We start from the raw sequence: 17283 nt of genomic DNA on the forward strand, positions 1-17283 counted from the left end.
TATTATGTTGTGTAGTATCATTTAAATTGTGTTATTAGTTTAAGACTATATACCTCCTTCTATAATGCCACCATTGAATTTATTAAATGAACATTTTCACGGGTGTTGTCGTTTACAAACTAAAATATAAATATAAACTATTTATATTAAAAATTAATAGTTTTATTTTTTATTAATATTAATGAGTTTCTTAAAACCTAAAATAATTGCTTGTATTTCATAATAATATTTCATATATAATACATGAATACCTATGTATAATATTATACTATTATATCAAAATAATTGAATACACAATATGTAAATAAATAAATAATAATAACAAAAATCTTTCCAAATCTTAAATAGATTGGAATTAGAATTAATCAATTTAATCAGTTATGATATGCAGAAGAGAATCATTTATAGAATTTAAATACCTAAAATAGTTCATACTTAATGTAACTTATATTTAGATTTATCCAAACATATAGGACCCATTTATACCAAACTCAACAGGTATTTGTATCAATATGTATTAAAGTTATTTTAATTACAGTATAATTATATGCATTATTTACCGAGTTCATAGGAATTGGAGTAAGGGAGTTTTAGAAACTAGCATGTGAATGTTTATATGAACATACTAATTTTTATATTTGTAGTCAAAACTTGGATCACAGGAGTAAATCCCTGGCCTTGTAAAATAGTCAAATCTCGATAACTTTTTTTTTTTTTATTTGGAAGATAATAATATTACATTGATTACAATGGACTTCGATTTAAAAAATTATATTTACAGAATATTAAATCTGAATAAAATCTGAATAATCAAAAATTGTTATGTGTTTTAATTGTATTTTTTTGTTTTTGGTGTTATCAAATAAGCTAATTAAAAAATGTAAGTTTAATGTGACATGAACAAATAATTATAAATAATAAAATAAAATGATCAAATTCAACTATTTTACAATATGTGATCATTTTTGGTCAACGTAGAAATGGTTTGATAAACTTTGATTTAAATTTTTTCATACAACCTGCTTTACGACTAATCAACATAACTATAAATTATCTGAATTTTTAATTTTTAATAAATTAGCGGATTCTATGTCTTTAAACCTAATAATATTAAGGTTTATTACAAGTCTTTAGGTTATTTATTAACTGGAACTTACCATTAACTAGTCATATGAAATATAGTAATTAATAGTCTCTTAATGTATAGTTACGTAATAAAGAGAGAATAATTTGATAATATGAATATATTATATATAATATAAATGAAATACATAAATTAACAGAAAAACTTATTAAATATTCAATCATAATAAAAACTATTTAATCCTAATGATTTTGAATAAATCATAAGTTAAAGTTTTTTTAAATATATTTTTCATTACATTTTTATTTGATCAAATAAATTATATTAAACTAGGTTCGATCGATCTTGAATATTATTTGCATTATAGATGAAACCTAAAGTGGGGATAAAAAATCATCTAAATAATTAAATATTATTAATTGTGTCAGAGTAGGCTATTTAGTTAAGAGCAAATGCAGGTGATTCCTTGATACAATAGACCTTCCGGAAAAACCAAATCAAAGTATTTCAACGATTAAAAATTAACAGAAAAACCGATCTTGTAGAATAGTTTAATTTTTAGTTTTATATTTTCATGTGAAATAGGAAAACATAGTCTACGTTTTTTTAATTTAACTTTAAATATCATCAGAAAAATAAATTTAAAAATACGCTATGATTTGTGATTATTTAGTTGCTTATTACAACTTCTAAAAATAGAATTAAAAAATATGAGCCTAATGTTACCTGATAAATTAATCATATTTCAATTAAAAATAAACAATAATCTGAGTACTTCACGAAGGATAAGAGTTTTTTTTTTTAATTAAAAATGCATTGACTCTTATATCATGTTAGTTTATGTAGTTGTGCCGTAAATACATGAGTAAACGCAATATATTTTACCTGACCATATATTAACATGCTGTTTTATCACAACATAAAATATTTTGCAAGTAGTATGATAAATAATTTTTTTTTTTTTTTTTTGTTTTTGATTATCTATAAATAATAACTAATAATTATTATTTACTTTCTTAAAAATCAAAGTATTAAAAGCTTTTGACAAAATATAATATTTACGTTCAGAATATTTTATCTCATAAGTATTGAATACATACTTAACATATTATAAAACAGGATATAGCAGTATGCTTACCAAATTACCAAATATAATATACTTAAATTAAACTTAGGTGATGAAATTTAAAATAACATAAACAACTAGGAATACAATTTTTAGACTTTGTTTTTTTTTTTAAATTTTGATAAGGAATTATCAATTTTGTTATAATTAATATGATTTAACGATTTTCAAGTTCAAAAAAAAAAAAAATAATTTCACTGTTGATGGTAAATAATAATACACGAAACGGTGTCTTCAACTATAGTCAACTTGCGATGCGATGAATTTCAAGGGACCTAACAAAAAGTTTGATATACCGAAATTCGTTAGGGAAATCAAAAGCGTATTTCAACAAAATTCGTTTTAACATGATTTAAAAGAAAATTCAAAATTTAAATTTTATTAGATTATTAAAAAAAACATACATATTAAATATGATAAATTTATTAGATACATACATACCTACACGAGTAATTATTTATTAATAAGTATAAACTTTATGTTTGTTATGTACATAAATATTTATTTTTTTTTAAATCGGTTATTTTTATGTGTATAGACATTTGCGCTTACCCGGTCAATAACGTTGTTCAATTTTAAAATGTTACAAAACACTCTGTTGTCGATATCATGTCTATGTAAATAATTAAAGAAGATCGCGGAGATCTGATTTTGCTCCTCTTGAATTTTGTAATAATTGTTGTTTATTAGTTATTATTTATTCGTTACTTTCAATTGAGACTTGACTAAAACCGAAAAAATTGAATAACATAAATTGATCACCTGAAAAAATAGATATTATTATTCATTATAAAATAAGTATTAATAAATTAGAGTACATAACTAGAGTCTAGTGACAATATAAATTAATAAATTTCACATTGTTTTTGATGTACCAAGCATTACTAAAAATAAAGGATAAAATACAAAAATATTGGTATAATTATAGCAAAATTATGCAAACAATAAAATATAATGTATAAAATAAATAAATTATATTTCAAATTAAAAATAAACAATAATCTGATTACTTCACGAGGGATAAGAGTTTTTTTTTTTTATTAAAAATGCGTTGACTCTTAAATCGTGCTAGTTTATGTCGTTGTGCCGTAAATACATGAGTAAACGCAATATATTTTACCTGACCATATATTAACATGCTGTTTTATCACAACATAAAATATTTTGCAAGTAGTATGATAATTAGTTTTTTTTTATTTTGATTATCTATAAATAATAATTAATAATTATTATTTACTTTCTTAAAAATCAAAGTACGAGTATTAAAATATTTTGATAAAATATAATATTTACGTTCAGAATATTTTATATCATAAGTACTGAATACATACTTAACATATTATAAAATAGGATATACCTAGTAGTATGTTTATCAAATATAATATATGTCATAAAGTAAGCAGGTGATGAAATTTAAAATAACATAAACAATTAGGAATACAATTTTAAGTCTTTGTTCTTTTTAAAACTTTGATAGGAAATTATCAATTTTATTATTATCAATATGATTTAATGACTTTTAAGTTCAAGTATTGTGGCTATTTTCACTAGTTAAAATATTAGGCTATATAAAAAAATCATTTTAATATTTTATGTTCTTAACAAAACATTATTTTACTAATATCAATTTTTCTTGGTAGTTAGGCAATTGTTTGACCGCCGTAAAAATGTATTTCACTAGTAAAAAGAATATAATATTAAAAATATGAATTACTGACTCAATATCAAATCTAAAACACATTGACGATTTTATTTTATTTTAGACAGATCAAAGAAGTTAAAAAAGGTGTTAATTTATACTCTCTCTTTTAAATGAAGTGCCTACTAAAGCAAATAGTAATATTAATATATAATAGTAATTAATGATATAATTCATATACCATGGATACTAAATGTACCATTTTTAAGGAGTTAAATATAGGCAGTATGCATGAAGGCTTGTTTAGTGGGTGTATTTGTAATATTATGTTCACAATAATACTATTATTCTAATATAAATTTTCAAACCGATGTTTTTTATCAGCAAGTTTAAATTTATTTAATAAATCCCCAATTCAAATTTATAATTGTATATTATAACAATTTATTATAGTAAGCAGTCAATTAATAACCTAAAAATTAATTATAGTTTTTATATTACATGAAATATGAACCTGATAGTATGATTATTAGATGTTTTTATTTGTATCCTTATATTATATCTATTTATTATTTTTATTTTTGGCCAATCTGAACATTTTTTCATTGTATTTAGAAAAAAAAACTTAAGGTATTATTATTTCATCAATAAGAGAAACCCTCAGTGATGATTTCAACCATTTTATTATATTTATTAATGTGTTTATATGAATGGTAAAATTATTATTATTATTATTACTGCCATGCTTTTGTGTATCTATATTCGTATTGGTATAATTTATAGTAATTAATACCCATCGATTACTCCCAACTATGATGAAAAGATTGAAAACTTTAAATCAATGTGGATCTCTTATCATTGGAACTCTCTCATGCACGATGTTGGTAGATAGGTTCGAAGATAAATAGGTCTATTTGGTACTAAAAAACGTTCTGTATATAGTCTCCTAAATAGAACCTATGGCACTAATGTTAAAAAAGCCTTATTCAGATTAACCAAATCAGTTTATAAATTCCATTTGCTTACATTTTGTTTTTAGAAAAAACTCTGGCGAGTACGACAAATCATTTTTTCTTCAGCGTATAGACTATTATGGTGATATGTATTTTTTAACGACCAGACAATTTGGACGGTGGAAAACGATAGACTGTAATATTGCAGAGAACCGTTTTTCGTTATTCACCATTAGGTATAAAAAGTCAAAGTTATAAAAACTGTGTAGGTATTTTGTTACTGTGGTTTAGAATACAATATAAACGGCCGATTGGTCGTCAAGTTAGCATACATAATTTTTTTATATGACTAAAATTATTTCACTGAACCCGTTCTTAACTATAATATACTCACATACCCTATACGTTGTAAATTAGCCTGTGAAATAGACGTATGTATGCTCTAATATCATAATATAATGTACAAATTGTATTAAAAAATTTGTAATAATTTTTATATAAGTACGTATGAATAATAAAAAATAGGTACCTACTTACCTATCTATCAAATGGGAGCAAACAATAAGAATGATACAATTTTGTGAAATTTATAATTACTTTTGATTAGATATCGTTAATTTAAAAAAAATCATAAATCATGAATTTAATTTGATAAAATACATTATATTTTTAATATGCGATTAGTGATTACTTAATTATAAAATAGTGGCAATGAAAAAACGCATATTGTCAATGATTCAATGATTTATCCGGTATTCGTATGTAATAATAATAATTAATAACTATAATGTAATATTGCAATACCTTCAATGTATTAAGTATGCGTATGACTATAATATTTATTGGAAATTACGACGATAGTAATACAGAATATAAATCAGTTTTCTATTAAAAATCACTGTGATCGAACTGTGAAATATTTAACTTTTTTGCAAGATATACAAATTCTGTAACAAATTGTTAATTTGTAAATTACGTCTTTAACGTAATACTTGAATTTATAAGTAATCGTCTTTGAATATAGTAAAAATAAAAAATAAATTATCTTCAAGAATCCATTTCCCGTTTGAAACATGTAAAACTACTTAAATATCTTATAAAGAGAACAAAACTAAAAACATTCTTTCGGAAATAGTTATCCATAATCTCTGTTGCTTCAATCACTTCTGTTAACTGTAATAGTTCTGTCCCACTGAATACAGAGCATTATTTAAGTCGGTACTGGGTTATTATTATTTATAATTTATAAATGTCGTGAGCGCTTAAACTTGAGCCTTATTAAACTGCACTCTCCACTCTCTAGTGTTTTTACAGATCCATCAACCCGTCTCCATTAAAGTCGTACATCAAGCACTCGAGCGTGACGAGAAAAGAGTATAAAAGTATTAAGGGGAAAAATCATTGAAGATTATGACATTATCATTTTTATTATGTTGTATTGTTTTGTTTTATATAGGCTTTAGCTAACAGTCTATATACCTTCTGCCATTTCTTGCAGCCTGCGGTCCGTGACAAATAATTAAATATTAACCTAAATTTTCTGAAATAAACATTTAAAAAGCATTTAAGCATTTATAAAATCCAAGTTTTTTGATATGAAAATTGAAATATAAATTCAATCATTTAGAAAATCAAATGTATTTGAGAAATTTCATTTTATAAATATTACGTATAATATATTATAGTCATTCTTTATGCTAAAGAATGATAATTTCATATTATAATGATACAATTTAAAAGAGTAAATTTGTATGCACTATTTAAAATGCAAAACTATTACTTTTCAAAGAATGCTTTAAAAAAAATATATGTTATTTTAATAAGATCAATTGCTATGAAATTAAAAAAATAACATATTTACAATAATTTATCGACTCGGGGTAAGTAGATAGGTGTGAAGTAATCAAATATTGTGTTAAAAACTTCTAAAATGTAATAATAATTTTGTGAAGTTGGATTTTAAAATCGAATTAGTATTATGTTTGAGTGTTTTATTTAGTTTTTCTAGCTAGGTATTTATAACAATTAAGTAAAAATATTAAATTGTATTTTTTAAATGATACACATCAGTTATTTATTATTTTTTTTATTAAATATAAATGTCGGTCAATTATAATTTATGTACGTGACATTATAACCACAAATTTTTCTTTTTTTGCAGTTACTAACTTTTACTTAACTTGTAAAATCAAAACTGTGACCGAACTCCTGTGGTCAAATTATTTTCCAAACAAAACGTAGGTACCTATATATTTTTAATGTTGGGTTAAATATGATACGTGAAAACACTCGTTCGTGCGCAAAATGTATCACATGAAACCGGTATCTATAATAATGATATTAAATTAATAATCAATAATAATTTCAAACACAAAATAAGTCAGAAATGAGGTTGTCATTAGAAACTAAACGAAAAAACATTTTTGTTAATCAATAAAAATACATTATAAATAATTGCTTTTAACGTTGTATAGTAATTACTAACAGCACTAACTAGTTATATTATACAGACCATAGTTTGCACTGTTTCCGATGTTTAAATAATTGTTAAAAATAAAATATCGCTAAATATCAAAAGTTATTCAAAGTAAAATAATTAAAGAAATAATGTTTCATTTTATTTCCATGAAACGTAAAATCATAAAAATTTTAAGGATAGGCCGATACTAGAACTGATACTCGATATCGGCCGATAACGGAGGTATCGGGTTTATCGGTAACGGATTTTTTTTTTTTTTAACAGATATTTGGATCGATACCAAAAAAAAAAAAAAAAATAAAAACAATTTAATCAGAATAATATATTATCATCATAAATGTATAGATTCATTGATAAGGCTGGACAGTACTATTAATAGCGATCGCAATAAAAATACGGTATCTTCTACGGAGGTACAAATAATAAAATAATTATTATCATATTTTGTTGTATTTAGTTTCTAGTACTTACTATCTATAATAGTATAACTATTGCAGTGGGCATGACCGACGTATGTACGGTTGACTGCTGATGTTGATTTTTTATATTTAAATCGCATTATATAATACCTATAATCCATTATCTTGATTCAAAATTATTGTAATACAATAATATTGTTTATTAATAGTATAATAATTATTAATTAATAATGTATACCATTGATAATAATATGGAGTAATCAATGATCGTTAAAATATTAATTTTATAAATGTATTCTAGTCCCGTTACTATTAAAGTACATTGTAATAAAAATTAAAAAATAATTTAAATTAATAATGTCAGTAATTTGTGAATTTTTCACTAAATATAAAAACAACCTATGACCTATCGGTTATTATTTAATACCAGTTTTCAGTTTTTTATTGAATTACCTAACCTGTTATAAAACTTAAAATTAATAAATTATTTGTGTTTTGTACGATGTTTAAATTTTTAAATAAGTTATGAATATATAAAATATTACAATTTAAAAATTGTCATAAAACTTGAGACGAAAGTTCTATTATATTCTTTTCTAGGCAAACATTCTAAACTCAACTTAAAAAACAAATTATTACTCTACAAAACCCTTTCGAAATCCATTTGGACTTATGGTGTCCAATTATGGGGTGCCTCAAAAGAATCCAACACTTATAAAATACAAAGTTTCAATCTATAACTCTACGTATAATTACTAATGCGCCCTTTTATGCAACAAATCATACACTGCATTCAGATCTTGATATACCGACCTAACCGAAGTGGCCTCATCCTACTTTAAGCGCTTCCGTTGCTGTCTAGCAAACCATCCTAATCCACTAATTTTTGTACATAACTCGGCTAACATCGCTGGAAATCCGCCAAAAAGGCTCAAAAGGCGCTAGTGTCGTGACTTGGCTCTTTAAATTAAAGCAGTAAAATATATATTACTAGGTATTATTTACATATACGTACAATTTACATAATATAAAATATAGCTTAATCACGTCATTGTTCGTATCTGAGTGTTACTGCTGGGTGACTTCTCTCCTCACGTCTCCATGTTCTTATAGCTATATAATATTATATTATATATTAGTATAGTTTATTGTTATTTTTATTTTTCGCACATATGCTTATTGTAAATACCTTTACAGATTGTACATATTCAAATAAATGAAAAAAAAAATTGTCATATAATTCTACTAAGAACGTATATATCATAAATATACTAAGTAAAATCATAGATAATGTTCTTACTTTTAAGTTTGAATTGGTCAATTCGGTTTATTATTAAAAGGTACTATATAAAATTGGATCTGCTGAATTCAAATTTGCTAGTTTTACGTGTGTAAAACGGAGACAACACATTAAGTGGGTATGACGTAGGTACAGTAATGACACGAGGAGTGGGCGGAAATAAGGGCAGTTGCTCCGGACCCCACGCTTTAAAATTTTAATTTAGACCCATTAGGTAGAAATTTAATTTGCAAACTCTAGCGCCGTCATTGCGTAGGTACTCTTAATATTTAATAGCATGAATATTATTGTAAATATGAATTGTTCATAAACAATTTTGGTTAACACAACATGTTTGATGAATCAAACTGCATGTAATTATTAAATTATATGGCAACGAATTATGTAACAAAGTCACAATAATTCGCCCTATACGCGTCGTATATTTAGTTACACATAATATTATATTAATATGACGTACAACAGTCGTATAACGGGCGGCGGTAATTGTCCTGTAATACAGAGGTGACCGTTGTTTTTTTTTTCTGTAAACACATAATTTTTTCGAGACGAACGCGTCATCGACATTTTCAGTATTTCTTCTGTGAATACGGGTCATGACAATAATATGTAATATGCCATGTACACATTTCGAATGGTGTAAACTATTCCATTATAATACATATAAGGTACTGTATGTTATAAATCATATATTATATTATATATGATTTTTCTATGTGTAACACGTCATACACATATGTACCGTATCGCGGTATCGCGTGTTTTCACTCGTTGTAGAATATCATCACAACGATGTCCAGTTATGTCATTTTTCACACGAGTTTTTTTCGAACGGCTGAAAACAAACATAACAAAACTAAATACTACAATAATTACAGGTTTTTCACACATCGGGTAGCCAAGCAACACATGCTAATAATATAGGCGTGTACCTATGGAAATATACTATAAATTTATTATAATTATACATATAAATTATTATACTGGTTTTCGGGAAGGATATAAATGGTTTAATAATTATGCTATCAAAGTATAGAATAATCCGAATAAAAATACGCAACTATTATTGTTTACTAGAACAAATCAAAAAATGTTTATGATGATTTATATACTATGTAATCGGCTAAGTGTTGAATATATAAGCATTTAATAGAATCCCTTTTAATATTTGGCAAACTATTAAAGATTTGAATTGTGTTTAATTAAATAAAATATTTAAATACATTACTTATTATATTTATTGCAGTATAAAGTTAATACAAGTTATTTTGAACTGCATAAAACATTATTTTTAAACAAAATATTTGACATTTTGATTTGCATGTGCATAATAATAACATTGTCCAATTCTTGTAAATTATTGGTTTACTATTATCCGTAAAAACACATATTTTATTAGAACTTCGAAAACTATTACTTAATTTATTTGGCATAATATAAATTAACTCCTTGAGGCTTGAGAAAATAATTGAGTCTTTCCATAGAACCTGGACGATACTTTGTCCATTAACTGAAATTACCTGAAATAATATTAAACTATAACTATAAATAATTAAATGTGAATGACTTAATAAATATTTAGACATTATTTTATATTTACTTCTATAACAACAGTTACAGTTCAAACTTTTCAATCATCTCTGTGATCTTTTTTTCACATCGGATACTGAAAAACTCGTACTATAGCACTAATTTTTGCCAGTTCAAATTTTTTATCTGACTATGTAAAATGTAGCATTTTATATAAATTTTATAAAAATCTAATTTGAGGTTATGAATTCTATAGAATACGTAGTCATATTCATTGTAAATTTTTCCTATTAATTGTTGGTACTATATAGAATACTTTATAGAATTTCGATAACATATATATATATATGTTATAAAAATTATACGATAATTTATGCACAAATTCTATCATTTATAGATTTGTATCATCGGAATTTACAAAAATGAATAATTATACATCATTTAGTCGTCAGAAATGGTTCGGTTCTTAATAAAGCCTTATTCCTAATTTTTTAGTATCATAGTACCATAATGTTAAGTACAATACCCTTTTTAATACAATCAACTACTTATAATTTATAAAATTAAATACTGAAATAATCTCAAATATTTTCATGGAAACATGAATATTTTTTTTCTAATTAATAATTACCTATGACTTTAGAATAAATAATTAAATATTCGTTTGTAGTCACTTTATAGTATTCCAAACGTGTGACGTGATGTTATGTATTAATTGACAAAAATAGTTGATATAATATATATAGATTTTTATTTTTTTTTTATGTTAATATGGTGATTTATTATTTAATTATGTTAAAAAGTTAAATCATTTTTAAACTACAAACTAGTTCAAACAGTGGTTGTACAACTATTAATATTTTTGTATAGTAATGAATTTTTTTTTTTAAATCTATTTAAAACTGTTTCTTCTTTATACGTCACAGCTGTAGTGGTTCATCCAATAACACCTTAGTTAAATTGTGTCAAGATTTTTAAACATAATAATTATTTGTTTATTTTTATTTAAAGCTATTATATATGTATTGGTATTAAACAAAAAATAATTAACTAGGTAATTCATTATAGCTACCGTTTCTTAAAAGTTAAAGTTATGTGTAATCCATCCTATGAGGTTTTAACTAAATAAGTTAACTAAAAAAAAAAACTATGTTATTACTTATTTTAATGGATAGTTACTTTCACTAGGTAGTTAAGTTAATAAGATTATTAGAGAATTAACTAACTTTACTCTAGTTAAGACGTCAAAAATATAAATAACTATTTAACTAGTTAATATTAACCTTTGTGTATGATAATTGTGGTCATGCATAATACATAGAATAGAGAATTATAATCATAAAAGACCTAGAAAAACTAAAACCTTCAACCACGAAATGTTTCTCTTTTCCGAAAAAAAAAATATATATTTATATAATTCATATTATTAAAAAAGCACCAGTGAAAACTTTTCATAACTTATAATTCTATATAATCGTGACAAAAATTTGTATTTTCAAGCACGATTTTTCATATAGAATTAATCGGAAATCTAACAATTTTTATTTCAAAAACTAACTACTTTGTAGTGAATTCCGCAAATTTGACATACTCTATTGGGGTACCACGATAACAATGTATACACCTTACAATATACCTAATAATATATAACATATAGCTTGTATAATAGTATATATAATAGCTAAACGTACATCCTAATTTAAAAAAATATATTTTACGTGAAATTTTTAGAGAATGTTTATTGTCTTGAAACAATAGTTTTTACACGAGAAAGTAAAATAATATAATATAGTGAACTCGTGTACCTACATATATATATATATTAATATGTATAACTATAAAGTGTAAAACGCTATAATATATAAACGTTTATTTCGTTAACTCGATGCGTGGGAGGCGGTGTGGGTGGGAGAAGGCAAGCACGTCCCCGACGGGGCTCTGTGTCACCTACACTCACCTCTCTTTCGTCCGACGAGGAAAAAATAGAACGCGTCGCGCACACTCAAATCGCTATCGTAGATAAACCTTATTTTGATAATATGCATTTAATATACCATCTATGTGCAATATTAAAAATAACGATATTCGACCATACACAAAGACGACACTGCCATGCCGCTAAGACGGTTATATGCTGTATATAAAAGCGCACAGTAAATCCGCAACAGACGTTGTAGAATGACGTATCATATTATTATCCCATGATCATCTAGTCGCATGTTTTCACTGTATTATACGATACCGCAACGTCCCCATCGGTATAAAATACGAGTACCACGATGATAATAATAGGTAATAATGCATATAATAATTATTATTCCCCTGTCGGCCGCCAACCATTTAACCCGTCGTCTAGCGGCAACGACTCGACGAAATCGTTATAATATTATATATTATTATTGTTATTTTATATTATTGCATGTTTCGCGTGTACAATAACGGCACGACCACCATTGCCGTCGTTCTATATTCCATTCAGTACAATTAATTAACCGACTTACGCGAGTGTACCGATACATACATATATATATATATATATATATGTATACTTATGAATATATAAAGTTAATTGGATACTTACATTGAAACGCAGTCGGACGAACTAACTATAGTATTATAGTCTTAATCTCTTTTGGGCGATTGACATTTCTTTTCAGTCTTACACACCCGTGTAGTACTTACGTTACGACGCGACGGTATCTATAATTAATTATAATACATATAGGTATACCGTATAGCTTCAATATCCATTACGAAAATGAAACTTCGAACAGACATGGGTACCATTTTGAATAAAAATGAAGTATAATGATAATTCGTAATCACGGTAATCCGTGACCTGCTCAATGACGAGGTTTATTCGAAACCTACAAAACAGTAGAGTAAATTCTCCGATTTTCTTTCTCTCTCGGAATCTTGTTCAAATATTATGTTTTTTAGATTCATGCGTACACAACAGCGGGAAAAATAAGAAATAGGGGGGATTTAATTGGTAACCTCCCCACTTTTCCTCGTATATCTTTTTATATTAATCTTATAGTAATAACTAACATAATATGCTGGTGTCAACTTAAAAGACACGTACAGTATAGAGGCACGTGAGTTTTTGTAAGAAAACGAAATATTTAAGTTAAAATACATGTCAGTTTAATGAATTTTTGATGGTTTGAATTGACTAAAATATAATGTACCTAATGTATTGTTATAATAATTATTCGACAAAAACTGTTAGAAAACGAGAGTTTACGCGTTAACTGCCATGTGTACATTATTTTGTACACGGGAAAATTGTCGTTCATGTATAGGCATATTTTTGTATGTTTGCATGTCTAAAATTAATCAAAATTAAAAGTAGATTACAATAGTAACAAGTACTGCTACGTGTTCGCTAAAAATATAGAAATGGTCTTAAGGGCCACGAGATTCATATTCCTATCGAAAATCAACAGTATTGTGTCAGGATTTTGTACACGTAGATGGTGATTTTAATAACGTCAATGTACATAATAATGTACACGAAAGCAAGTTTGGCAATTTATTGCGTGTACACAAAAATATACACATGTCCTTCCGGTTAATGTATGAAAAAAGTAGGTGGCAGTTAACGTGTTAAGCAACGTCCAGCAAATAAATAAAATTTACAATTCATATTAAACAGAAGATGAGATGATTTTTATTTATATAGCACAAGATACGTAGGCAATTAATAGTTAATATCATTTGAATTTTGTTGAAAAAAAAATGTTTTGCGTTTTTATAAGAACCTAAACAATAATATAGTGCAAGTATATACTTCCATAAATCTAATGAACAATTTTATTTTCATTGAGGATAAGCGGTTTATACCTTCGTATGAAACTATCATTATCTTCATACTGTTTGATCATACCTTTTTTTTCGGTTGCATACGTACAAATAATCATATTTTAACATTATTTTCTACAATCTAATCAACTAACAGAATTTCAATAAAAAATTAAATATTTTTCACATTTTTTAAAATGTAAACACTATTTTCCTCTTTAGTTTTCACAATAATACCTGTGTAGGTCATCAAGCTATCCACATAAATTCCAATAATAATAATCCTTACTTTTAATTATTAGTAAACTTTAAAGAGTCTTACAATAATACACCACAACTAACATACAATTATTTTTTCCAATTTTCAACACCAACAATTTACTAAATTAACTAATAATGACTAATGAGGCTCTTATGTTTGATATCAATGCTAATTCTCATTTCATATTTCTGTAAAGTATTATACTATTTTATTGTCTATATAATTTTATGTTGAAAATGATTAATTTAAAAATATATAGTTATAAAAATAAAAAATAAAAAGTTTTACCCATTAAATACAATAAATAAATAATAATAATTGATTTACGATATTCTGAATAATTTTTTGTTAGCATTGTGTAGATATAAAGTGGGTCTTTCTTTGCCGTGTGTCTTTTTTGCACTTAGATATTTTTAACTTCTCGTAAATAAATGAATTCAGTAATGGGATATATTTAAATAACGGATTCAGTTTATACTTAAAAAAAAAAATATTTTAACTTCATACATTTTGTAGTTGAATACAAAATAACTATTTACGAGTGCAATGTTATTTATGATATTATACATGCCATGTTGACATGAATACATGTGGTGCATTTTGTATTTATATGCATAATATTTTAAAGAGTTAGCGAAAATGTACACAGATACACAGGTATAAGAGGCCTCCAAATAAGTTTTTTCCTGGCACCCATTCCTACCACTCGGGCTCTGGTTGATCATATTAATACATACTATAATATAGGTATGTATACTCGTATATACGAGTATCTATCGACATCTGTGATTTTCTAAAATATTTTCTTAATATCTTATCTACGGCATACACCTTTGCAATGTTATACTTAGATCAGGTTTTATGTATGTATAGTATAGTCTCTGACAGTCTGACCCATATGTTATTTATAAATAACCATGTAAATACACTGCCGCACGCGACTGGCCGACTGGATGGATAACGATATTTATGTAGTGTATTATATTATATTTAATGATTATAACGATTATATTTTATTTCATTGCCTGCAGCAGAAGACTGATCAATACTATATTTTTTGTTCATTTTCTCTATCTTACGTTGTGGTGGCAATGATGACGATGATGATGATGATGATGATGAAGACCACTATTTTTAGTGAAAACCCGCCAGAACAACAGCAACACGTATAAATTATTATTATTATTACTGTGTGGCTATATAGGTTTATAATTTTACAGTATTATAATCTACACGATAAGAAAGTTAGTAGAACTATAATATTAATCGAGGTGCAAGGATTATAGAAATATAAGCATTACCCAAGTGGTTAAGATGTTTAGTATATATATCGACACAAACGCATACCTATAGACGACGTTTTCTCTCTTTGGCCTCTTCGGTGACGCTGTTAAAATAAAATTATTATTCGAGTGTTCTAAAAAAATGTATGGTATAGTTATGCATGTACATATTTAAGACGGGAAAGATGATTTCCGTCGTTAAGCTCTTGGAACAAGTGTGGCAATTTTCACGGATCGCCAACGCTTTTGTCAACGTATATACACATATAAACGCACATTAGTGTATTTACCACATTCGGATAATATGTCGTTTACCACGAGTATCATTAAAATTTATTTATAATATTATTTTGTAGTGAGATGTTTGCATATGATATATGTGATAAACGTGTACGCACGAAAAAAAAGTCAAATAGTAGGTTAGTGTATACATATAAAGGCATATAAATCTAACTTATTTAATATGCTTAATATGTACAATACATATTTATTGTTGTTATTGTAACATAAGTTGTGATATTGTGGTATTATTATGATTTAAAGCCGTGTATTTGAAATTATTTATGTGCATATCTCAGTTAGTACTAGTATCGTTTTCTCTTCGGTCTAACGAAATTTCAAACGTATCTCATATTTTCATTTATATCAATGTAGAAATCAAAATTCATTTGAGAAATTGTATACTATTCACCTATAAATGGCTTTAATAATTATCTTTTCGATCCGGCATGTGATATATTTAATATATTTTAAATAGAAGTACTTTAGATTATTTCGATTGCTGTGTATAATAGAAGATTTTTGTCACTATATTACCTATATGGCTATACAATTTTCGAGAGTTACAATCAAAGAACAATATTACTTCGTTTTCTTAAATGTGAAAACTTAGAGAAATTCTTTATTGTCAATATTTCCATAATATCTTTATTAAATATTTATAAAATAACTACAATATTAAATATGTTTTTTTATTATTATTCTATATGTGTTCTTAGAAAAACCAAGAATAAAACAAGGAATAATATTGTACTCTCTCCGTCTTCATAAACATTACTTTAGTTTGTTGGCACAGTAAAAACGAAAGAATATTAAATTACCTTATGCTATTACAATAATATACTAGAATATACCTTGGTGTTTTCTGTGGATAGTATAATATAAATACCTACGTTTCTTTATCACATAAGTAATGGTGACAAATGATAATCTAACATAATAATATAATATATAATATATACAACTAGTAATAATATTGGCCATAATTGTAGCGATAAATATAGTATAGTCCATCATCATATTATACCTGTAAAGCGTAGACTATAATAAATTAATAAATCCGCAAGCAATATGGATCTGCATACTCAACATTTTTCGGTATATACTTTAAAATATGTCATATAT

This window comes from Melanaphis sacchari, unplaced genomic scaffold, assembly GCF_002803265.2.
Source record: "Melanaphis sacchari strain LSU unplaced genomic scaffold, SCAv2.0 Contig23_pilon_pilon, whole genome shotgun sequence".
Lineage (NCBI taxonomy): Eukaryota > Metazoa > Arthropoda > Insecta > Hemiptera > Aphididae > Melanaphis > Melanaphis sacchari.